Raw genomic sequence first — 27230 nt, 5'->3', positions numbered from 1 at the left:
CCGGTTAAAAATGTACCATTTCTTTTATATTGCCTCTCCTCATTCTTCCTACCAAAATACATCATTTCACGCTTCAACATGTTAAATTTCATCTGCCATGTGTCTGCCCATTTCACTAGTCTGTCTATGTCCTCCTGACATCTGTTACTATCCTCCTCACTGTTTATTACATTTCCCATTTTCGTGTCATCTGCAAACTTTGAAATTATGCCCAGTATACCCAAGTCCAGGCCATTAATATATATCAAAAAGAGCAATATCCTAATACCGACCTAGGGGGACACCACTGTATACTTCCCTCCAGTCTGAAAAACAACTGTTCACTATTACTCTCTGCTTTCTGACCCTTAGCCAATTTTGAATCCTCCACACATGTCGCTATTCAGGGGTAAAATTTCCACGAGGCATCTCCTGTTGTAACTTCGATGGAAGATCACTGGAACCCCGGAGAATTGATAGATTACACATTTCTCCGGGGTTCCTACGATCTCCTGCTGAAGTCATGCCATGTGGTCGAGGGGAGCCCTGTGGAAATTCTATGCCACAGTATCCACCCTGGACCTAAACGTAGCCATACGTTTTATTTTCTTAGCAGCATAAATTGATCAGTGGACTGCAGCAGTTTGAGGAGAAGGCCCACCACCATCTTCTCAGGGTAACTAGGGATAGCAATAAATGCCAGCCTTGTCAGCAATACCCACAATAATATGAACAAATAATAAAAGTTTGCTCATATACATTGAACGGTGATTCTTCTGTAACTTACCATTCAAAATAACTGGATAATAATACACAAAACTCAAGACCTGCAAAGTCCTACATCATAAACAAATTTTCCTTGATATGTATATCAATTATAATAGTACGATGTAGTTATCATACTATATCACACAGCTGTATATTGTGAGCAGAAAACTACATCATCAAAGTAGTCGGCCACCATTAGATTGCAGAGTTTTCACAGAAGGAATGTTTTGCATGATATACATATTAATGTGTATATAAAAAAACCTAAATATTACACACATTACCTCTAAATTTAAGACAGGTTTAGATGATAAAACGCAGACCACTAAAGCTTCACAGTTCCAATTTATGGCATGATCTGACCCTTGCATAATTGACTGAGAGGAATCAGGTATTCCCCCACGTATTTTGAACTGAGACAGTGATAAAGGTCTTTCTCCAACACTACATTTTCTTCTTGGCTAAAAATATCAATATGAATACAGTATACTGCAACTTTAAAACACAGCTGGAAGTCAGCAAATGTATTCTTACAATAAGACATGCAACAGCATTTATTCAGAGCTCAGGCTAAATGTATTAACACGTGTGCTGTGTAGAATATTGACGTGTACTCCAACTCATTGGGGGTAATTCTGGCTTTGGGTGATGTAAAATGGCTGACATTAGATCAGCCACCCATTCTACATCTTTCCCAATTTTCATTTCTGTTGACTTCAATGTATAACGTGCAGCTGATCCAATATCAGCCATTTTACACTATCAACCAAAGTCAAAATTGCCCCCAATTACACCAGTCTCTCCAATGGAACTGAAACTTCAGAAACTAAACTCCTTATTTAACATTCTACATAAACTCTAGATCTGCTAAAATATAACCAAATATTTGTGCTAGCACTACCTCAGCACCAGCTGCTCTTTTACATCTACCTGAGCAGGCAGACTCAGTTTTTGTTTTCCAAAAAGCAGCACCCAGTCACTGAATAGTCAGCCTAGATTATATGCTGTGGAGATGCCGGTGATGGACTGGGGTTGACAATTGTAAACAATTTTACAACACCAAGTTATAGTCCAGCAATTTTATTTTAAATTCACAAGCTTTCGGAGATTTCCTCCTTCCTCAGGTAAATGTTTCAGGAGCTCCTTGAAGCCTACGCATTTATACATATAGAACAATACATGGTGTTTACAGACTGCCCCTGCAACTGCCCGTTGCCAAGGCAATCACCGTGTTCAGACAGAGAGGTGTCACCTGCAGAACCCCCGAATACACATTCAACAAAAAAACAAACAGGAAAAAAAACAGAGAAAAAAAACAGAGAGAGGCAGAAACATCCGGAAGGCAGAGAGAGCCAGCAAATGACCCATTATATTAAAAACAGATAACATTTGTTCGCTGGTGGGGTAACGTGTAGCGTGACATGAACCCAAGATCCCGGTTGAGGCCGTCCTCATGGGTGCGGAACTTGGCTATCAATTTCTGCTCGACGATTTTGCGTTGTCGTGTGTCTCGAAGGCCGCCTTGGAGTACGCTTACCCGAAGGTCGGTGGATGAATGTCCATGACTGCTGAAGTGTTCCCCGACTGGGAGGGAACCCTCCTGTTTGGCGATTGTTGCGCGGTGTCCGTTCATCCGTTGTCGCAGCGTCTGCATGGTCTCGCCAATGTACCATGCTCTGGGGCATCCTTTCCTGCAACATATGAGGTAGACAACGTTGGCCGAGTCACAGGAGTATGAACCATGCACCTGGTGGGTGGTGTCCTCTCGTGTGATGGTGGTATCTGTGTCGATGATCTGGCATGTCTTGCAGAGGTTACCGTGGCAGGGTTGTGTGGCGTCGTGGACGCTGTTCTCTTGAAAGCTAGGTAATTTGCTGCGAACGATGGTCTGTTTGAGGTTGGGTGGCTGTTTAAAGGCGAGTAGTGGAGGTGTGGGGATGGCCATAGCGAGGTGTTTGTCCTCATTGATGACATGTTGAAGGCTGCGGAGAACATGGCGTAGTTTCTCCGCTCCGGGGAAGTACTGGACGACAAGGGACGCAACCAACAGAGTACCCTGTGTTAGTCTCCTGAGGAGGTCTATGCGATTTTTTGCTGTGGCCCGTCGGAACTGTCGATCGATGAGTCGAGCGTCATATCCCGTTCTTACTAGGGCGTCTTTCAGCGTCTGTAGGTGTCCATCGCGTTCCTCCTCGTCTGAGCAGACCCTGTGTATTCGCAGGGCCTGTCCATAGGGGATGGCCTCTTTGACGTGGTTAGGGTGGAAGCTGGAAAAGTGGAGCATCGTGAGGTTGTCCGTGGGCTTGCGGTAGAGTGAGGTGCCCGTCTTTGATGGAGATTCGTGTGTCCAAGAAAGAAACTGATTCTGAGGAGTAGTCCATGGTGAGCTTGATGGTGGGATGGAACTTGTTGATGTTATCGTGTAGTCTCTTTAGTGATTCCTTGCCGTGGGTCCATAGAAAGAAAATGTCGTCGATGTATCTGGTGTATAGTGTTGGTTGGAGGTCTTGTGCAGTGAAGAAGTCCTGCTCGAACTTGTGCATGAAAATGTTGGCGTATTGGGGTGCGAATTTGGTCCCCATGGCTGTTCCGTGTGTTTGGGTAAAGAACTGGTTATCGAAGGTGAAGACATTGTGATCCAGGATGAAGCGGATGAGTTGTAGGATGGCTTCCGGAGATTGGCTGTTGTTGGTGTTGAGTATTGATGCTGTCGCAGCATCATTATATGCTTAAACCATTATATGCTTAACTTCTGGAGTGGAACTTGAACCCACAATCTTCTGATTCGGAGGGAATGGTGCTACCAACTGAGGCAAACTGACAGTGAAATGCCAAAGTAAAGGACATATAATAAAATACAAAATTGCACATGCAAATGTAACTCATCCACCAGACATGAATCTAATAGGTTTGTCAATGAACTTCATAGAATCATACAACACGGAAGGAGGCCATTTGGCCCATTGTGCCTGGGCCAGTTCTTTGAAAGAGCTATCCAATTATCCCTACTCCCCTGCTCTTTCCCCATAGCCCTGCAAATTTTTCCTTCATATTAAGTGTCTTAGTTATCTTTGTCACCTTTTGTATAATGTTGTATGTTTCATACTGTTTCAACAGTTGATTGAATTGCAAGCAGTTAAAAGTAATAATGCAAAATGGATTGCATTTCAATAAAAACTGTTACAATTGAAATTATGTAATAAAGTTTGCTGTTAATTCCTGATAAATCTTTTGCATAAGTGAAGAAAACATTTTGCCAAATAGGTTACTTCTCATACACCATGGCCTTTGAATAACGTGCATTATTTATCACTTCCTGCTTTAAAGAAACCATATGAAATACCATCATGCTACATTGTTAGATATAGAGGGAGACAGTGCAGCAAATAGTATATGTGTGACAGCTCCTAGGCCATGTAAATCTTCTGGGGTGCAATACCAACAGTTATGCCACTGCCCACACGAAGTTCGCAGGGTTAAGAGGAGGGGCATCTTGAAGTGGGCCTTCAGCATTTTTGGGGTGCATTCCCAAAGCATAGGCAGTAGTGTGCTGCACCATCCCCTCCCAGAAAGTGGCCCCAGTGTTCCTCCCCCTCCAAGTGGGCCCCACTTCTGCTGGTTTTGGCGAGATACGCGTTTCTGTGCTGATGCTACACTAGGTCCGACTGAGGACCAAGGAGCAGGAACTCCTGACTGAAGTAGATCCCACCCCTGGCCCCGCCCCTCGTGTTAACAGCCTTGTGTGGATGAATGGAAACTCTGCCCTCACAAGAATATCCAGGTCCAGGCGGAGTTTGCAGCCGTTCCAGTGAACGCCAGCTGAATTTATGGCAGGAGTCTGCTGTAACCGGCAGGGATTTTCAGGACCAGTCGTCAGAAATGGAGGTAACCTGTGGAACTAGAGTTGTCCAACGGCTTTCCACAATAGAGGTTGGATCGCAGATGAGCAGGTCATTGGTAAGATTACATTCTGTGCCACGAGTTGGTCCTATAAGAGAGAGACAGATCAGATAGGTTCAATGCATCTCTCAATGAATGATGTTTAAAGGTGGGATTCAAATTCTTGACTCGTTAGGAACACTGCTTGAGGAAGGAAAGGCTTTACCTTGGGAATGGCCTTCACCTAAACTGAAGGGACATTTTTAAAGCAAGAATGTGCATTTAACAGCGCATTTCATGACCTTAGCATGTCCCAAAGTGCTTTATAGCCAAGGATGTATTTTTTGTAGAGCAGTCAATGTCGTAATGAAAGAATATGCATGCAGCAAGGACCCACAGACAGAAATTAAATAAATTACCAGATCATCTGTTATAGGTATTGGTTGAACAATAAGTATTGGCCAGGGCACCGGGAGACCACCCCTGCTGTTCAAATACTGCCATGGGATCTTTTATGTCTGCCTGAGAGAGCAGACGGGGCCTCAGTTAAACATTTCATCTGAAAGACGGTACCTCTGACAATGCAACACTCCCCCAGCACTGCACTGAAGTGTCACGCTAGATTATGTGCTCAGATTTCTGGAGTGGCTCTTGAACCTTCTGAAACAAGCTTCTGACTCAGAGATGGGCATGCAATACTGAGCCATGGCTGATACTTATCTTGGCTGATGGGATAAATAATACTGTTGGAAGGCAGAGGAGGAGATAACAATGTGGAACAATTATTAGGAAGGAGTCATGTGACATAAGCTTTGATTAATTGTGAACAATAGCTGTTTATCTTAATTTGTTCCATCCTAGACCAAAGCGGAGAGCTGGTGCTCTATGTTTGCCACTTCCTTTCTTACTGTAATTCTGTATAGGCTATAGGAGCTGTCGAAGTGTTATTTCCACTGGTTTCACAGAAGTCAGGGATAACCATTGTACATATCAATGGAAAAAGGATTCATTGTTCACTCTGGGCACATTACATTGTAGATACTTTATGCATAAAAATTTTTTGTCATGATTTACTGCAGCCATGATTATCCAGCCCTGATAGCAAGATCAGTTGAATGGTAGATCATGTGAGTCAAAGCATTTGAAGATAATGTTCCTGTGTTGCTTTACCACTGAGTCACGGAGAATTGTACTGCAACCATCAGGTTGGTTGTCCTGGCCTCCTGTGTGGACTGCACATTTGTCTGTTTTAGAGATGGCAGTATACATCTCTGAGATAGATCCTTTGATCTTTCCAATCCTTTGATCCATCATGGTGCTAAGATTCACCAAACATGAGGACATTGTTGTGGTGCTTCAGCACTCATTTTGAAGGCAGATGCACTGACCTCAGTACTTATCCTTTCTCAGGTCTCACTGTGATACATCTATGGCCTCGCTATTATAACTCAACTGGTGATGCATTAGCTTGTAGAAGTGCAGGTAGCTCTGTACCTATGGTGCTGATAGGTAGCTGTGCCAGATATGTATCTGGATTGGTGTAGTAGGCCCTCTGTGCCTGATACAGTATAAACTGTTGAAAATACACAGGATTATCAGCAAATGAAAAGAGAAAAGGCGATATGGAGACCCATTGCCAGAACACAGATATGAATGCTTCAAAACATTTTAGAGTATTCTGGATCTGAGAAATAGGTTTGCGACAAAATGCATTTAATATTTGCTGTTTGTGTTGGCACTATGTTATTATTTGCTGTTTCGCACTGCAGTGTGCAAATTTTGTGCCAGAGCAGTAGAGTACAAGTTAATTATATCACACATGTAAACAATATTGAAATACATACTAAAAGGGAGCTGCAAGGGGACTGGGTTGTAAAGTAGGTTACATATTGAGCTTTCACCTCTGGAACCTGAGTTCAAATCCAGCCCAGACTGTTGGGACAAAGATTTTTTTGTTGGAAATAAGAGTGCTGCATGAAATGGTAGTTTGAATCTAGTTCCTAATGGGCATGGGACCACAGCACAAAACTGTCCCTACTTTGCCGCTAATTGGCACCATTTGTTATGCCTGTGGCTGATGCCTAAAATGGAAAGTGTTCCCTTCCCCAGAACTAATAATCTTCATCTTTATGAGCACAAAATTCATTAAAAAGGGAAGAATAAGTTACTGAATTATCCTTAATGTTCTAACATCTCTGTGCACTTACTGATGCCTTCCATATTTTATGCTTTGAAACTGCTCATTAGAGCAGAACTGTCAAGACTCATTGATTTTCCTTTAAAAATGTTGGGGTAGATTTTTGTCTTCACCGCCTTGGCGGTAATCTGGTGGAGTGGATTGCCCACTCATTATAGATTACTGGCAGGCTGTGAAGATGAAAATCTACCCCATAATCTATTTTGCTACATCTCATTCTAAAAAAAACAAACACAGCTACTACCAACAAGAAATAGAAAGAAAGAATGATTTAGGGAAAATAAAGCATTTCACGAACCACAATAGAACTTCTTGATAAAAGTGACTGAAGACATGAAAATATGCTTTGTACTTCAACACTCCCCAGGTCTACTGTTTCTCCTCTGCCCTGGGCAGAAATTGTCTCTAAAGTGAAATAAATTCATAAGAGACTGGCTACAGGAAACCAGCGGGAAAGGATATTAATTGGCTAAATAAAAGAGCAAACAGTTAATACTGGAGAGGGGGCAGCCAGCCCGCCAGAACTCAGTAGGTGGTAAGTATTCACCTGAATAAAGAAGGGATACGGCTGCATGGGGTTGGCACTTCACATAAAAGGAAGCATTGCAATAATAGGAAAACCTCAAACCGCAACAATGGAGGAGAGAAGGACACAGGAGATTGCAGAGGAGCTATACCAGGATTTCATAAGTTAAAGTAAGTTGACAAAACATGTACAAAGTGTCTCTAATTTTGAATGGCTCCATTAGGTAAACTAAAAACATCATCTTCTGATCACGAAAAGAGATGGAAGGATTCCAAAAGGAAGCTTGCTTTGTTGGACCAACATTATTGAACCATTTACTTTACAAGGCACCAGTGAGGCAGTATTCTTGGCTCACCAGATAACCTAGACAGGGAGATTGTTCTCTTTATCAGTTAATTTCACCAAAAAGAACCAAGCCTTACTGAACAGGAGGTTCTGGATTTTTCACAAAAATGTTTCATTGAGGTTTGTAGCAAATGAGAATTAGAAGCTTCATTAAGGGAAATTGTTTAGACAATAATATGCCAATAGTCCAGAAATGTCCAAAACTAATCCTTATCCTTGCAAGATACCCCCACTATTTGACTGGGATATAATAGTCAAACTGAGAGATAGCAACGCTGCAGCTTGTTCCCAGACCAGGTCAGTCCTGAGAAGAAGTGACAAAATAACTTAGGTTAGTGTTAGCAGTAAGCCCAGGCAGAATTTGTGGAACCTCTCGCTAACACTAGACCACAGCCTCAGAGTTACCAAAAACTATATGCACGCCGTCTGCTGCTACCTCTTTTCATATATTTGCAACATTTGTGCCATCTCCACAATCTTACATCTGTCTATTCCCACCTCTAATCACCCCATCTGCTGTTTCTTACTGAAACCCAAACTTCATCTCTTCATGACCTTTCTTCCTTCTAATTTCCCTCTTACATTCCAACTGCTGATACATATGTTCATTCTGATGTCTCTGCTGCACACTTTAGCTCCCTTGATTCACCTTACTTTGACCACCTGCGGTTACGTATATCACCCTGATTTCACCAAATTCATCTGCTTCTTCTATCACTCTTGCCCTTGATAATTTGAAAACGGATCAACTTTTTGTCAAACAAAATCGCATCTAAGAACTCTACCTTCCACTCTGCTGAAATCACCATTCAGCATCAGCAATAGCTCTACTTCTCTTCTTACTGTCCTGAATGATCTGAAACAACTTATCAGTCAACCATACCCTTGACTGGTCTTGTATTTCAGTTAATCCCCCACACCTTTTCCTCGCCTCCAATTGTAATCCTGTTTTCTTCCCGCTCTTCTGACTATTGTCTCATATTTGCCTCTTGAAGGATATCCTGCAACAAATCAGTCGTGTCTTGTTTGGTACTATAGGGTTAATTTGCATGCGTATCAATCACTAAGAGAGCAGGTTAATTCTTATCACTGGAAAATCAGGAATCCAGCACGCTGATCTCCACACACAATTCTCTAATCCATGCCCCCGGCGAGTGAGACTCCACTCCAAGGTGGCACCTTGCAAAATTTACCCTGATAAGTCAGCCATGATGGGATTTTTGAGATCTTTGCTGCTATTCCCTGGTCCAACTGTTGCTTTTGCTCTTCTGATGCTTCAACCATTACCAGTGAAGTAAACAAAGTACTTATGTTATGGAATATTTCATAACGCACTCTTCCCCACCTGTCAAATCGTGTGATGCTTGGTTCAATCGTGTCTGGCATTTTATTATCTCTTGTAAAATTCTGCCCATCACACCAGGCACCTTGATCTGTTGTGAAGCATCCTGAGCTAATTTTATCTCTGCTTCCAACTACCGGCCTATTGCCTGTCAATTAGTATTTTCTGAAGTTATGGAGGCCCACTGCTCACTCTCAAATTGTCATCTTAAAATTTCTAGCCAATAGTGATTACTAATATGATTTTCCACATGAATGCTCCACTTGTTTTCTTTGTTATGTACCTCTGGATCTCTGCTTTTGGAGACTTTGGTTGCTTTCTCCCCCAACACTAAAGCTGCTTTCAAATCTTTTTCTTTTTCCTTCATCATGCCAAATGTTCCTTTTCTCCCTAAATACTCATATTTCTTTAAAAAGCCTATGTCCATCCAAGAATTGAATTCCGCTCCCATATCCAGGATTATTTTCCTAACACCTATTTATGCTCTTGGACAGGTTACAAAAAAAAAACTGTCCTCTGATAAATAATCCCTCTCTTACCTCTACCCTCCAATCTCTCTAGGGGTGAAATTGATTTTGGACGGTAGCGCAAAATGGGAAATAGAGAATGTGCAACTCATTTTACACCCAACCCGATTTTCTTTACAATTGAAGATAAAGAAAAACGGGCTACCAATTCACTATCGCCTTTTTTGCACTGCCTAAGACCAGTTTCACCCCCTCTGTCTCTCTCTCGCTCTGCATCTCCATCACAGCATTTTTATGTCTCTCTATTTTTATTGTTACTTCTCTCTATTTCATTGCTGCTCCTCTGAGTTTTTCTGCTTTGTTTCTTCTCAGCTGCAAACACCTATTTTGCATGCTCTGTTTTCACCTTCTTCACTGTGTTGAAATCAAGAATGATCACAGAACGTCCTACTCCATTCCTTCCCAAGACCTAAAAATTGTGGGACTTCTTCCCTCCTTCAGACTTTCATTCCTCCCAGAATCTTTACACTTTTAAAACCTAAGAATCCTTATTTGTCTCATGTTCCTTTTTTTGTCTTTTCAACCTGCACTATGGACCTTTTAGTTATTTCAATTTTTTGTTTAAATCAGCATGTTGCCTTTAAGATTGCAGGAATGAGAAATCTACCTGGCGACGGCACAAACTCCAGGCTGCAGGAAAGCCACACTGCTGCTGGGATAAATCAAAAAAATGAAACTTACCAGCTCCTCACAGTTTGTACAGTGCAGCCTGAGCAATAGTTATTCTGTGCGAATGTGACAGGGACAAAGTGTGCAACCCATACCTTGCATAAAGTAATTCTGAATAGGATCTGCACAGATATCAATGTAGCCACAAGGCCTGATGTTGCATGCTGTTTCTTCACTATGAATTTCTTCTCCAAAGCATTTTGTTGCTGTCATGCTGTGGCAAATCTACCAAAATTGCAGGGGTAGGTGCAATGCTGTGAAAAGCATAGCTTACAACAAAGATATGGCAGACATTCTTAAGACGGCACTGTAAGCTCCTCACAGGGCTATCCAAACAACATATCTTTTAAGACCACAAAAGTACGCTTTGTAACTAAACAAGTAGGCCCATGTGCTTGGTTATACTGTTCTTGGCTGGGATTCTGGGGACTTGGCATTAGAGTCATGAGTCAGGATTTTAGACAGTAACCTCTGTCACCTGTAAAAAGAAAAAAGAAACAAAAATATCTTCACTAGATTTCCACAAACCAGGCAGAGAGACAGGATATTACTTGTTAAACAGCCAGTCACCAGACACTGTTGCAATCTCAAAAAAAACTTTGAGGATGATGATTCAGACAGTTTGAGGGAGGAATGGTAGGAGACAGGAAATTGGCAAACCTATACATGGTGATATTCTGGTCTTTGCCTACCACTTAGCCATTTACTAAATTAAACCTTTTTGTTTTACTTGAAATAGCTTAATTGAGAAAAGGTGATCAGAAAGGCATGTGGCACCTAGAACACTGAGAAAGAAAAGAAAGGTCGTCCCAAAGCGCTTTACAGCCAATGAAGCACTGTTGTAATGTGGGAATCCTGTAATCACAAAAAGCTCCTGTTTCATCTGCAGTTGATGCTGCAGGGTTCACATCAAGTAGATGAAGTGACCTATCCACCTAACCATGCAGCAATGATTTGGGAAATACGCCAAAACACTAATGCTTAGCTGGTAATTCCAGCATTACCAGCAGGGCTCCAAAAGATACCAGTAATGTAAAATGTGAGCTTGATATTTACCCGCTTACGGCACCAGCAAGGCAAAATTGCTGGTGCACCTGATCCACTAAATCTTTTAATTTACCACATAAATATGCATCATTAGCTTGTTAGACATAAATCCAGTAAGATCACTTATTTGAAACCATTGCAATAGTGCAATAGACCAAAGATCTCTCCCCACAACTGATAACCATTTAAGATGCAGACCATTAATTTTTTCTTTAGTGACTAGCTTGCCCAGAGTCATAAGAAAATAAGAAATAGGAGCAGGAGTAGGCCATATGACCCCTCGAGCCTGCTACACCATTCAATAAGATCATGGCTGATCTTCGCCCTCAACTCCACTTTCCTGCCCGATCCCCATATGCCTTGATTCCCTTAAAGTCCAATAATCTATCGATCTCAATCATGAATATACTCAAATACTGAGCATCCTCAGCTCTCTGGGGTAGAGAATTCCAAAGATTCACAACCCTCTGAGTGAAGAAATTTCTCCTCACCTCAGTCCTAAATGGCCGACCCCTTGCTCTGAGACTATGCCCCAAGTTCTAGATCTGCAGCCAGGGGAAACAGCCTCACAGCATCTACCTGTCAAGCCCTCTCAGAATCTTATGTTTCAATGAGATCACCTCTCATTCTTCTAAACTCCAGAGAGTATAAGCCCATTCAACTCAATCTCTCCTCATAGGACAACCCTCTCATCCCAGGAATCAATCCAGTGAACCTTTGTTGCACTACCTCTAAGGCAAGTATATCCTTCCTTAGGTAAGGAGACCAAAACTGTACACTATATTCCAGGCGTGTTCTGAATCCTATTTGCATTTCTGATTAGTAAGTAAAATATGAGTAAAAGACACCATCGTTGGACAAGTGATCTCAATGCTCATATTTGCACGGTGTGTGCATGTACACTTTACCATTACGAACAAGCTAGGGGATCAACCCTGGTTCAATGAGGAGTGCAGAAGAGCATGCCAGGAGCAGCACCAGGTGCACCTAAAAATGAGGTGCCAACCTGGTGAAGCTACAACACAGGACTACGTGTATGCTAAACAGCAGAAACAATATGCTATAGCTAGAGCTAAGTGATTCCACAACCAATGGATCAGATCAAAGCTCTGCTGTCCTGCCACGTCCAGTCGTGAATGGTGGTGGACAATTAAACATCTAACGGGAGGAGGAGGCTCCGTGAACATCCCCATCCTCGATGGCAGAGTCCAGCACGTGAGTGCAAAAGAGAAGGCTGAAGCGTATGCAACCATCTTCAGCCAGAAGTGCCGAGTGGATGATCCATCTCAGCCTCCTCCTGATATCTCCACCATCACAGAAGTCAGTCTCCAACCAATTCGATTCACTCCATATCAAGAAACGGCTGATTGCACTGGATACAGCAAAGGCCATGGGCCCCGACAACATCCCAGCTGTAGCACTGAAGACTTGTGCTCCAGAACTAGCTGCACCTCTAGTCAAGCTGTTCCAGTACAGCTACAACACTGGCATCTGCCGGAAAATTGCCCAGGTATGTCCTGTCCACAAACAGCGGGACAAATCCAATCCAGCCAATTACCGCCCCATCAGTCCACTCTCAATCATCAGCAAAGTGATGGAAGGTGTCGTCGACAGTGCTATCAAGCAGCACTTACTCACCAATAACCTGCTCATCGATGCTCAGTTTGGATTCCGCCAGGACTATTCGGCTCCAGACTTCATTACAGCCTTGGTCCAAACATGGACAAAAGAGCTGAATTCTAGAGGTGAGGTGAGAGTGACTGCCCTTGACATCAAGGCAGCATTTGACCGAGTGTGGCACGAAGGAGCCCTCGTAAAATTAAAGTCAGTAGGAATCAGGGGGAAAACTCTACAGTGGCTGGAGTCATACCTAGCACAAAGGAAGATGGTAGTGGTTGTTGGAGGCCAATCATCTCAGCCCCAGGGCATTGCTGCAGGAGTTCCTCAGGGCAGTGTCCTCGGCCCTACCATCTTCAGCTGCTTCATCAATGACCTTCCCTCCATCGTAAAGTCAGAAATGGGGATGTTCGCTGATGATTGCACAGTGTTCAGTTCCATTCACAACTCCTCAGCTAATGAAGCAGTACATGCCCGCATGCAGCAAGACCTGGACAACATCCAGGCTTGGGCTCATAAGTGGCAAGTAACATTCGCGCCAGATAAGTGCCAGGCAATGACCATCTCCAACAAGAGAGAGTCTAACCACCTCCCCTTGACATTCAACGGCATTACCATCGCCGAATCCCCCACCATCAACATCCTGGGGGTCACCATTGACCAGAAACTTAACTGGACCAACCACGTAAATACTGTGGCTACAAGAGTAGGTCAGAGGCTGGGCATTCTGCGGCTCCTGACTCACCTCCTGACTCACCTCCTGACTCCCCAAAGCCTTTCCACATCTACAAGGCACAAGTCAGGAGTGTGATGGAATACTCTCCACTTGCCTGGATGAGTGCAGCTCCAACAACACTCAAGAAGCTCGACACCATCCAGGACAAATTGGCACCCCATCCACCACCCTAAACATTCACTCCCTTCACCATCGGCGCACCATGGCTGCAGTGTGTACCATCGACAGGATGCACTACAGCAACTTGCCAAGCCTTCTTCGACAGCACCTCCCAAACCCACGACCTCTACCACCTCGAAAGACAAGGGCAGCAGGCACATGGGAACAATACCACCTGCACGTTCCCCTCCAAGTCACACACCATCCCGACTTGGAAATATATCGCCGTTCCTTCATCGTCAATGGGTCAAAATCCTGGAACTCCCTTCCTAACAGTACTGTGGGAGAACCTTCACCACACGGACTGCAGCAATTCAAGAAGGCGGCTCACTACCACCTTCTCAAGGGCAATTAGGGATGGGCAATAAATGCTGGCCTTGCCAGCGACACCCACATCCCATTAACGAATTAAAAAAAACATTTTGTGCTTTTGTTGGTAAAATGGTAAGACGAAAAGACAAGTGTGGGAGTGTTTTTTGATCGTTGTGAGTCCTTTACTTCCTTGGTTACTGAATGGTGGTTGATGTTTGTTAACTAAATATTCACACGTGAAGTACTTTTACCTGTATTGCGTGACTGGAAGTAAGGCATTATCTACTAAAATTGTTTCATGTGGTCAAAATGGTGTTGCCAGTAGCCACACCTGTGGCTAGTCAGCAATTTCTTTTGGACAACACTGTTCTAGCACATTTAACCTGATCAACATAGTAGCAGAAAAAAGCTCCTGAAATACATATGATACATGCTAAAATCTATTTTTTATTGTACATTAACAATTCTATTGTTTGATAATGCTCCTGTGAAGCACCTTGGGATGTTTTACTATGGATGTTTAAAGGTGCTATGTAAATGCAAGTTGTTGTTGTTATTAAGAACCTCAACAACAGGATGAATCTGAATGTAACTATAAGAAAAACAGACGACAAAACTTAGCCTAGGTGATTGGTGGGAGCACAGAAAGACTTAAAGAATTGTACCAGTGCACCAATAGGTGAGAGATCGCACATAATATATATGCACCAGCATCTCTAGTTTAGAAAGTGATGGTTAATTTTACATTTAATTTCATCATCAGAGTTTGAGGCAGGAAAAGCAATGTATGAAACATTATTAATAGTATTCTGTTCTGTCTCTTTGGATTGATACAGAATGTTGAGGTACCTAAAGCACCTCTTTCATTTCAGACATAAGTTGATAGCTTGCATATCTTGTAGTACCTCTCCAGTCATGATCTTGTAAATGACTGATAGCCCAGTCATATCTCTTGAATGTTGAAGACAATAGACTCCAGCATTGAGTTGGTTTATTCACTAACTGGACTATACTGTCTAGGAGCCAGATTTTATTTTCTGTCCAGCCCACTAAAAAAGGCTACCATATTCATTACTGAGCAGATATGATCTTTGTACAGCATGGTTCATACTGATGGTGAAAAGTTGAGAAAGCTTTATTGAGGATTCTGATGTATTTGCCAACTTTTCCAGCCACCTTTATCACTAATTTCATAACAGGTCTTACCAAACCATGAAACTGAATGTCTGTAAATGAATAAAGTTAAAACCCTTATGGCATAGAGGTGAGTGGGCAATGTCATGGTGAATGTTGTTGACTTGGTCTTCTCAAAGTTTAATGTAACACACTACTCATTTGTCAATTCTTTCTATATATTCTGCAGTGATTCAATTGAAGCTTGTCTTTCAGATGGAGAGTTAACTACTTTGATGGGGATAGGGACATCAAAAAGAATATTGCCATTTTTGTTGATGTCCAACTGGTCACTGACGAAGATGGGAAACAGTCCCTGAGGAACTCCTGCATATGATATAATAAGACCTCCTTAAAGGATTGACATCTCTGTATTATGAGCATATTATTTATCCAGTTCCACAGTTCACTAGACATGGTACAAGGCACCAACTTTTCAATGAAGTCAGAATGCTATATCCTGTCAAAAGCTTTCAAAATGTTGAGGATGTAGTGTGCCAATGAGATACCAAAAGGTAATTAAGTACTGTAACGCTTTCACGGAGTACCTGGGAACTCTGACTGTTTAATTGGAGCTAAGTTGTTTATTTGAGATCTGGTCAATTTGATTCTGTAAAAAGTTGTCTGTGGAAGCATATGATGAAAGTTAGCCTCTCTATTTGTGTTCTGTAATCTTTTGTACTGGTTTGTTTTCACTGAAGTGATCAAATGTTTATTAAATGGAGTATTTGGATATTGAGTTTTATCTGGATCCAAAATCTTACAGAAGATTACTGCTCTAACTTTGATCCAGGCAAGGAAAGAATTACTGCATTCTTGGATCATGAAATTAAAACATCACCAATTTGTAAATTCTGAAATTCCACTCTTACATTGGACAGAATAAAAGGATATATTTGCTCATTCCTAAGTCGGGTGGAATTTAGGCACCACCTTCGGCAGGAATTTAGAATGCAGCTTACTTTTTAAAATATGGGGCAGATAAACAATGAGACATGTTAAAATTTGTCCAGAGAAAATGTAAAAGAAAATACTTTTGGTTGATGCATATCTTTTAAAAATCCAACATATCCCCACATAGCACAAATTGTTGAACAGAAATATCTTTTTAATAAACCAAGTTTTTGAAAAGTCTCCCTTTAATTATAATAGTCTATGCTACCTTATTTTGCAAAAGTCTCAAACAGTAGTATTTTTTTAGACTTCTCAAAAGTCTGTTAAGTAATCAAAGTGTTACCTTACCTTACTCTGCCTTTTACAATCTTAATATGTACTTCATCCATCAACTAAAATATTTCTGTTACAATTCAGGTGGTTTTGATGAGCGTTTTTCATGAGCTCTCCCTGGTGAATCATATCATGTCAGTGTTAAGGAAGAAGTAATGCATTAGTGGAATGCTAAACTCTGCAGACGATAGATGTCTCCACAATGAAACCTTAGTCCCTGGCCTAGGCAGTTTGACAAACTCATTATAAGTTGATAAATGAGAGAATGCTAGAATTTACTAAAATCCAGTGATGATAGTGAAAAGGCCCTGCTCTTCCAGAATGTTTTCCTTACCTTTTAAAAATGCCATTAGCACCTGCAGAATAACTCAGGTGAATCTTTGGTCAAGCATTTTAAATTAAAGCAAAACCTTTTTAACCCAAGAGTCTGATGAATGAGCTCTTAGCAAATAGTCACTACCAGTACCTGTGTATGTCATGACTGTCTCCTTTTTTCATAGTCAAACATAAAGAAGAAAAAATTCACACACAAAACTTTTGCTATCTGATCTATGTTGCTTATAATAATATTTAATGTTAGATGTGATCATATTTCTGAAATAATGTTAGATGTGATGATATTTCTGAAACTCAAATGCAGCCTGGTGTCAACACACTGTACCACCAAATGATAAGATTCATGTTCATGCTGGAATTTTTCACTTGGTCATCAACGGGAGAGTCATAAGATGCTTCCTCATGGGAAAGGAGAGAAAATCAACCGGCGAGCCAACCCTGTCCACTTGTGCACCTCCTAGAAGCTAGTTACTAAGTGGCATTGGCAGAGGCCCAAAAGGAAATCACCTACGTTTGGAAATATGCCTAGGAAATAATGCATGGTGCATTATTAAGGAACAAGGTCAAAATAACAAAAAATGGAGAGGGAATTGAATTTAAAACAATATTTTTTTAAATGAGATGTTGAAATATTTTGAAAACTGCAACTGCCTGACAGAAAAAAAGTAAGCTAAGTTATTACTCAAGTGAGTTAAAGGAATGATCTGCTCACTGGCCTCCTAACTTCTACCCTCCATAAACTTGTTCTTGTCCTAAATTCTGCTGCAGTCATCTTGACCCACTCTAAACTCTGTTCCCATCTAATCCTCTGATACTCGCTGTCTGTGCACCCCCTCCCTCTGCTCCATATTTATTGGCAGAGCCATCAGCTGTTTCAGCCCTATTCTCCCTTCATAAACCCCTCTGTCTGTCTACCTCTTTCTGTCTTTAAAAGCTGTCTCAAAATCCATCTCTCTGACAAAACTTTCAATCATAAGATCGCAAAATAATTACAGATGAGGAAGGCCATTCGGCCAATCTTATTTCATCCATCCAGAAAGATCCTGAATTCCTCCAATTGCAGCATTTGATTTTTTTCTATTCCATGTGTTGGTCACTGTTTGTGTGAAAAAGAACTTCCTGACAACAGACCTAAATTTGTCTTCAGTTTGAACCTGTGTCTCCTTGCCTTACTCCCACAATTTAGTTTGAAGTAATATTCCATACCATTTATATATATTTCTAAGATGACCACTCAACCTCTTCCTTTCAAGGCTGAAATCCCAAGTTTTTCCCAATCTTTCCGCAGAACTCAGAGCTCTGACATTAGGGATCGGATCAGGCTCATGGCTTTTCTCTGAACTGCCACCAATGCTTGAATATTTGCTTTGTGTCTCATTGATCAGAACTGGCAATGATATTCAAGGTGTGACCATGCGCTCTACAGTTTAAGCATGACCTCCTTTGACTTGTACTCTACTGTTCAGCATTTATTAGCTTTGTTGATCATTGCTCTGCAGTGATTGGACATGTTAAGCGATGAGTCTACTAAGACCCTCAGTGCATGTATGGCCTCTTTTTTCTTCCTATTTGCAATATTTTCCACTTGTTCATATTAAATCTCATCAATCAGTGTTCTGCCCATTTACAGAATTTGTCCAACTCATTTTGTATTTCCCAAGCTTTTTCCTCAGAATCAACTGCACCTTCATAGTTTGGTATCATCTGTCAATTTCACCAATTTGCATTGCATTTCTGAATCCAAGTCGTTGACACAGTAGTGCCTCTTCTAATTCTCCCATCAAAGTACAGTGCCTGTTTCTTTCTGCCTTTGTGAAGCACCTTGGAGTGTTTTTCTGTTGGAGGCATTATATAAATGTAAGTTGTTGCTGTTACTAAATATTCTGATATAAAACCTTGGGGTACAAGTTCCATGGGGGTTCCCCGATCTCCTGTCATAACTTTGGCTGGAGAGTGGCAGAAACCCTGGAGCAACAGCATAAAGGGCAATTTACACCATTTCGCCAGGGTTTCCGTGATCTTCCACTGAAGTTACAGTGGGAGATTGGCAGAGCCTCCCCGGAAATTACTGACGCTTGAGTCAAAGGAAAACCTGAGATCACTTATACGACCATAGAACAAAATGCCCCATTTGGACATGCTTCACTTCCACTATCTAATATATTAAAAATGGTTAGGGGCCTCAATATTCTAAAGGTATAAACCACTTGTAGTTGGTCTTATAATGTAACAATACTTGACTAATTGACTGCAATGAGACAGCATCTGATTTTATGCTCAATCACCGATGCTGTAGCTGAAATCACCGCCCCCACCCCCCCCCCCGCAACTATGAGTAGGGATCGGTCGCTTCCACTGCGACTCAACAAATGGATTTCCTGACTGCCACTGGAAGCACTGGAACAAAACTTGAATGGCAGGCCACAGAAACAAATCAACAAAAAGCTAGAAATGTCCAAATGACGTGAACCCGGAAACCTTAGCAAGGATGTGGGAAACAACCACTCCGCCAAAGCCCTTGACCAGACATCAAGACCAACCATTTAGCAGAGCAAGGGCAATATTTCCCTGGTCCCTACCCCAGAGGTGACCCTCCCCACCACAAAGCAGACATTGGCTACCATGCCCTGTGACTCAATTGAGCAGACAGCTTGGCCAATCCACCTCCCTGAGAAAAGATTGAGTGCCATTCTCCTGACCCAGTTGAAGAGACAGCAACCCCCGCCCACCCCCCAGAACTGAGCCATTCCCCCGAGCCCACTGAGACATTATGGCCATGCCCTATTCTCTCCATCACATCCAAACAGACATAATGGCAACACTCCATGCCCCCCCCCCCAAACACTGAGCAGAAATCATCACCTACTCCCCCCTCTCACCCCAGTGATTAGAAATCAGGAAGCGCCTGGCCCTAGCTGAAATCACAGCACCTAAACCCCACTGCCTAAGCCTAAACAGAAATCATCCCCATGCAACCCCCCTCCCCACCATTCAGAAATCCTACTATCAACCCCCCAACTGAGCAGAAATATAACCAATCTCCACCTATCAAGCACACCACCCCTTCCAGTCACCAGCAATTGGGCCACAGCAAACCCCCTCCCACAGAGATGAAATGGGGCACCCCTACCACTGAGTAGAAACCAGTACACAAACCACCCACCACAGAAGAAGTCTGAATCCCCAACCCCCACTGAACAGAAACTCCCCAATCCCCCTTCCACCCGCCCCCGCCCCACCCCGAACAGAAATCTGGGCTACTAACACCGCCATACTCCTTAGGAGAAAGAGATCCTGCCATCTGCCCCACTCCCAGTGAGGAAAAACCTGGACTTCCACCCCACCTCCATTGAGCTCAAAGATGACTTTGCCAAACAAAGAAGAACTCAGCCTTCCCTAGAACTAGAGGGCATAGTTGCAGGATATGGGGTCGGCCATTTAAGTCTGAGATGAGGAGGAATTTCTGCACTCAGAGAGTTGTGAATCTTTGGAATTCTCTACCCCAGAGGGCTGTGGATGCTGAGTCATTGAGTATATTCAAGGCTGAGATAGATTTTTGGACTCGAGGGGAATCAAGGGATATGGGGATCAGACAGGAAAGTGAAGTTGAGGTCGAAGATCAGCCATGATCTTATTGAATGGCGGAGTAGGCTCAAGGGACCGTATGGCCTACTCCTGCTCCTATTTCTTATGTTCTTATGTTCTAATCTCCCACTGAGCACAAACTCAGCCTTCCCCTTCCTCCACTAACCAATCTCCCCCACCCCGAGCTGAAGCTTGCACCCCCCACTGCTGAGAAGGAACTCGTTCCACTTCCAGATCCTCACCCAGAAGCAACTCAGCACCATCCACAATCTGAGCCGAAAACCTACACCCTGTAATGTCCCCCCCCCCCCACCCCTCAATCCACCACCATGTGAAGATAAACTTTCTTCCCACTGCAGAAATGGAATTGTGCCTTGGCCAAGTGCCACCCAACCCTTCTTCATCCACCGTTGCACCCTTTTCCCCTCCTCTTCTTCCCTTCTGTCTCCTTTTCCCCATCTATCATCTTCACTCCTTCTTCCCCATCCACCTCACTGTCTCCCCTGCCCCCAACTGTGGCCTAATGCTATGCATGCCTTTACTGTCTTCTGTTGCTTCCTCTCCTCCATTTCCTTCTTGTTCCGCCTCCTATTCCCCCTTCCTCTCTCCCTCTCCCTCTACTGTCTCCCTCCACTCCTATCTCCATCCTCCCCCTTCCACTGACATTCTTTCCTCACTTGGGTCCAGTTATCCCATTATTTCTAATCTCCTTGACCTGAATACTAGACTTGCTCTTCACTCTGCAGGACATCGACTAGTATTACCTTAAATTGCATATGACTTCTTCAACACAGCAACTACATGTCACTTGTGCCTTCTAGCCAGTCCAAAAAAATACACGGTTCTGAAACTTGTCATCCAAGAAATAACGCTATTAACATTATTGTTAGAAATATCCTATAACAGAGATATTTAAAATAATTACAATGTCTCTTGGCAAACAATATTGCAAGAAATTGTTGTAACACCACAGGAGCCCTAGTAAAATTGAAGTCAATGGGAATCAGGGGGAAAACTCTCCAGTGGCTGGAGTCATACCTAGCACAAAGGAAGATGGTATTGGTTGTTGGAGGCCAATCATCTCAGCCCCAGGGCAGTGCTGCAGGAGTTCCTCAGGGCAGTGTCCTTGACCCAACCATCTTCAGCTGCTTCAACAATGACCTTCCCTCCATCATAAGGTTAGAAATGGGGATGTTTGCTGATGATTGCACAGCGTTCAGTTCCATTCGCAACCCCTCAAATAATGAAGCAGCCTGAGCCCGTATGCAGCAAGACCTGGACAACATCCAGGCTTGGGCTCATAAGTGGCAAGTAACATTTGCGCCAGACAAGTGCCAGGCAATGACTATCTCCAACAAGAGAGAGTCTAACCACCTCCCCTTGACATTCAACGGCATTACCATCACCGAATCCCCCACCAGCAACATCCTGGGGGTCACCATTGACCAGAAACTTAACTGGACCAGCCATATAAATACTGTGGCTACAAGAGCAGGTCAGAGGCTGGGTATTCTGCGGCGAATGACTCACCTGACTCCCCAAAGCCTTTCCACCATCTACAAGGCACAAGTCAGGAGTGTGATGGAATACTCTCCACTTGTCTGGATGAGTGCAGCTCCAACAACACTCAAGAAGCTCGACACCATCCAGGACAAAGCAGCCCGCTTGATTGGCACCCCATCCACCACCCTAAACATTCACTCCCTTCACCACCGCCGCACGGTGGCTGCAGTGTGTACCATCCACAGGATGCACTGCAGCAACTCGCCAAGGCTTCTTCGACAGCACCTCCCAAACCCGCGACCTCTACCACCTAGAAGGACAAAAGCAGCAGATACATGGGAACAACACCATCTGCACGTTCTCCTCCAAGTCACACACCATCCTGACTTGGAAATATATCGCCTTTCCTTCATCGTCGCTGGGTCAATATCCTGGAACTCCCTTCCTAACAGCAATATGGGAGAACCTTCACCACATGGACTGCAGCGGTTCAAGGCGGCGGCTCACCACCACCTTCTCAAGGGCAATTAGGAATGGGCAATAAATGCCGGCCTCACCAGCGACGCCCACATCCCATGAACGAATAAAAAAAAATGTCAGAATGCAATTTTGCTAACCTGCGTAACTGACAAATGTTCCATGTAGTACAGCTCAAATGCATTAAGCAATGTCCATTGTTTCCAATAGTATTTTAACACTGAACACAATAAACAGTTTCCATAAAGCAAACATCCTTTCATGAAAAAGAGAAAATTAACTTTAGGAATTTTAAATTTAGAAATGTCAATCTGGCATTATTGGACACCAAAGCTCCAGTTTTGTGAAATTTAAAATTTTGAATGTCCATGCAGCAGTGGCATAGGCGAGCCACACCCATAGCATGGGGGGACTGTGACAAACTTTGCAATCTAAGGCCTATCCCTTCATTTGACTAGGCTACAGACAAAGGAAAAACTCTCCCACAGAGCTAGGCCTGCAGCACATTTGGCTGTGGATTGCTAAAATCCAGCAAGGCAGAAGTACTTAAAGGGCTGCAGCTCACCAAAAAAGGGGAAGTTGTGGTGGTGACTGTTTAATTCTTCATAATGGTACAGTGGGGCCATGTGGACAGCACTGCTACTTTTGATGTTGCAGAGTTGGAGGAACAAAAGGGCTGAAGACCACCCTCCAGTAAAAGCACAGGTGCCAGATGGATGAAGGGAGGTTGCCAACTAAGTAAATGCAGTCACCCAGCTCTCTTGTACCTGGCTGTCAATAGGAAGATGTTTGCTCATATCAGTAGGAAGGTGAAAGTAACTACTTTTGCTCAACTTTTTTGTTGGGCTCATCAACCATGTCACAAACCTAAGTTAGGAACTGCTGCACCTTGTGGAAGGTAGCATTTCAAGCATTGTGCACAACTATAATCCTTTTGCACACACCCTTTCATTTGCATGGCACACAATTCTCCAGAATGGAGGTTGCAGCAAGGATCAGCAAACAAAGCCTGAGGTTTCCAGACCGGGGGGTTCCTCCGCTGTTAGAGGGGTTCTCATTGAAGTCATCAGCCATGGCTGCAGGGGATAGCCCTGTTCTCCTAAGTACCACCCACTCAGTGTTTCCTCTCCTTCAAATAATATGGGCACAGTGGAATGGCATACAATGAAGGCAACATGGCTGCTTCCTGGATAATGGACACTAATGTACATAATGATATTTTGGTGGTTAAATATCAGCTAAACCCCTTAATTAAATGCAAACCTTTCCTGTTCCTAAAGGCCATGGGATTGATATGAAGAGCCCTGATGGCCAGATGGGTTCCATCTACAATGCCTTGCACTCAAGGAAAGCCTGCCACTCGCTGAAAGCTATGCAACCTGCTCAGTTGATGCCTCCCTCCACAGGAAAAGTGGTGATGGTATTGTTCCTTGCAAGCATAGCAGTTCTCACTCCCCTGTTATATGTGTGCACTGCAGACTACCTGAGGCGGAAGATATCTCCGGAGATAGGCTTGGAAGATCTGGTAACAGGAAAGTTTCATGCTATGGTAAACTTCACTGTACTGAAAGAGCCCTCCCTGATACATTGTGCAGCAAATAGCATAACTCTGTGGCAGCCTGTTTTGTGAAGCAGAGGTTGAAGAAGGCGGCTCACCACCACCTTCTCAAGGGCAATTAGGGATGGGCAATAAATGCCGGCCTTGCCAGCGACGCCCACATCCCGTGAACGAATAAAAAAAAAGATCTCTGATCGCTCCAGACATAGGTTGTGGACCAGTGATGCACGTGGTCAAAACACCTCAGAAGCAATTGCACCTAATTTTGATGGCCCCTCATGAACTATTTTCGTTCTTTTAGTAATACATTGCATTTGGAACCCTCCATTCTCATCTATTTGTCAGGGAGAACCCCCAAAAATGCAAAAATAGATCCCTGTCCAACAAGGCTAATTAATGCATGGAGGAAAATTGCAGCAAAAAGAACATGAAATTGTGGGGAAAATAATTATAAAATCTACCTTTCACTTGAATTGGCTTGATAAATTTTGTTTGATAACGCTCCTGTGAAGCGCCTTGGGACGTTTTACTACGTTAAAGGCGCTATTTAAATGCAAGTAGTTGTTGTTGAATTGGCCTGCTTCAGCAGGCAAGCTCCCAGGATTCCCATTGTGACCACTTTTTATGGGCAAGACTTAGGCTGTGGGCAAAACCTCAACAGAACTTGCCCAATTCAGGCCCTGATAAATATAGAAATCTCAAGTTAAATTAAGTGAGACCAGCAGCATGCCTAATTCCCCCTCCCCCCAATCACAGGTCATCAAATTGGGCAGCCTGTGAATCGGTCATTAGAGGGAGAGTGTCCAATTTTGCAACCTACAGCCAGCAGCATACGGTCTTGCAAATTACCTTTAAATATATCCATAGTGCTTGTTCTTTGGATACTCAAACAAAGCTCTGAACAAACAGTAATCTGCAATCTAACTATCTCAAGCTCGATCTTCATGAACACTGCAGTACCAGGCAGTTATTTGTTCAGCTTAACAATCATGCCCAGAACTAACTGGAAAAAAGATTGTAGTATATTGATCCATTCCATGATTAGTATCTAATACGATCTGATCATCAGAGGTTAGAAACAAAGGTTAGTGACCTGCAGGAACCAGTTAGTCAGAGCTCTGCTGTTCAAACGTTGGCCTTAAAATTTGATTGTACCTGAAAACGGGAGCAGGGCTTCCTCGCCGCACGCCTGTTCATGTGGCGCAGGGACCACATGAAATTGGTGCTGGGACCTCATTATAATGGGTCAGGCTTGCAGCCAGCGATACCCACACTGCTTATTGGCTGCATGCCTGTTTGGTGAGAGTGGGAAATAAATAGTCTCTGACACCATTTAATGGCTGTCTGCACCTCTTAAAGGGGCGGTGCACTCTGCCTGCAGACAGGAGGGAAAGCTTCTCAAAGAAAAAAAAGGCCCGCAGTTTCGGCCCGCATGTTCTCCGATGTCACTTTAGAGGCCCTGGTCCAGGCAGTGGACAGGAGGAAGGAGATCTTGTTCCCCCGGGGGCACACAAGACAGGCACTAAGGAATGCACAATGGTCATTCTTAATTATTCCAGTTAACCGTTACCGATATCTGAAGTGAGTCACTGAAGTGAAGTTTCTGCTTTCTGGATTTGGTGTTGGTGTTCATATTTGTAGTCAATTGAAGGCAAGGCCCATGAGGTTGGACTGAAGGAAGGCAATCGGATGGTGGTAGTGAGGATGGTGACGATAAGGACTACAGAACTGTTGGTGTGTTGGGGATGGAAAGGATGGTCCAGGTGAAGCGCTCTTGGATTAGTTGCTTTTTGAGAGCTCTGGCAGCTAGGGGCACTGGTGATCGATGCTGTTCCTGATCTTCCTCCTCTTCATGCTGCTCTTCCTTCTCCACTTCTTGCTGCCCAGGTGGTGATATGGGCCGGTCCCTCAGTATAATGAAGTTATGTCACATGCAGCACACTATCATAAATCTGGAAACATGGTCAGTGGTTTACTGTAGAGCTCCTCCCAAAAGGTCCAGGCAGTAGAAACGCTGCTTGAACATGCCGATGGTCTGCTCAATCATATTTCTGGTAGCAGCATGTTTCTCATTGTATGCTCTGCATCATGCCCGGGTTCCTGATAGAAGTCATGAACCATGTCCAGAAGGGATATAGCCCTTGTTGCCAAGTAACCAACTTGTGACCTGAAGGCCTGGTTGGAATAAAGACAGCACAGAGGACTGGCGCAGGATGATTACATCATGACTGCTGCCAGGAAACCAGGCACAGACCTGCATATTGCCCTGCCTGTGGGCACAAACAAGCTGCACAATCAGGGAGTGGTATCCCTCTCTGTTGAGGAAGATGCCAGGCTGGTGATGGGGAGCAAACTGTGAGATGTTGCTGATGTCACCTGCTGCAGCCTGGAATGACCTCATGGCATAAAAGATGAGGGTCATGGTGACTTTGACAGCGACAGGCGGTGCTGTCCATACCCTGATTTGGGGCTTCAGTTGTGGCTGCAGCAGGTGACATAGATCAGTGACAGCCTCCTTGGTGAAGGGAAGGCGTCTCACACATTGCTCCTCAGTCAGGATCAGGTAGGAACAGTGCTCCCTGAAGACCCACTGCGGATATGGCTGTCTGCGCAGTGCCCTTCTCCTCCTCCTTATTCCAGCTGTCTCTCCTATCTTCTTTGTTGCTCCCCCTCATCCTCCATCATCAAAGACAGACCGACCAGAGCAATAATGACTTGAATAAACTATTTTCAAAGCAGACAAAAGCAGTTCAGCACAACGTTGTTCCCAGAAGTCAGAATTCACTTGTGGCATGCAGAAACTAGCCAAAATAATAGGCCCAGAAGTTAACTAGCAGCCTAAGAGGACAAACAAGAGACTAACCTGCACGGAGGAGGTGAGCCCTTTAAATATTGCTCCTGAAAGATCCTTCCTGACTGCTAGCACCATGAGTTGCTGGTCGAATTTATCACATTGGGAGTCAGGCGCTGAGGCAAACCAATTTCACAAAAGGCTCCTACAACAACCTTAGGACCCTTATTTAAATAGATTAATTATGTTTTTGAATGCTTTTGGCATGCGCCATGGACACCTATGACGTGCCCGATCCAATATGGCGGGTGGCGCACTCCTATAATGGGACATTGGACCGTGAGGCACCTGTTTTACGCCTGAAAAAGTGGCACAGTGAGATCAGGTTTCTAGGCCATTATGTTTGAATTTTTCCAAAGTACAAGCAAGAATCTTTATTCACTAAAAAGACAAGCATCTTTATTCGCTATATAACCA

At 43.5% G+C, this 27230-nt stretch overlaps 1 long non-coding RNA gene across 1 annotated transcript in view; it reads right to left on the bottom strand.

Annotated features, from left to right (window-relative positions):
- Positions 1–4679: 4679 nt before the first annotated feature.
- The window catches only part of LOC137324245 (uncharacterized), a 60830-nt gene continuing 38279 nt past the window's right edge, over positions 4680–27230 (bottom strand). The window contains exon 3 of the long non-coding RNA XR_010963567.1: positions 4680–4735. This is a non-coding gene — a long non-coding RNA (uncharacterized lncRNA). The remainder of the gene's footprint in view (positions 4736–27230) is intronic.

This window comes from Heptranchias perlo, chromosome 8, assembly GCF_035084215.1.
Source record: "Heptranchias perlo isolate sHepPer1 chromosome 8, sHepPer1.hap1, whole genome shotgun sequence".
Taxonomy (NCBI): Eukaryota; Metazoa; Chordata; class Chondrichthyes; order Hexanchiformes; family Hexanchidae; genus Heptranchias; species Heptranchias perlo.
Note: the sequence above shows the minus strand (reverse complement) of the source record. Positions and strands in the feature narration are given on the sequence as shown.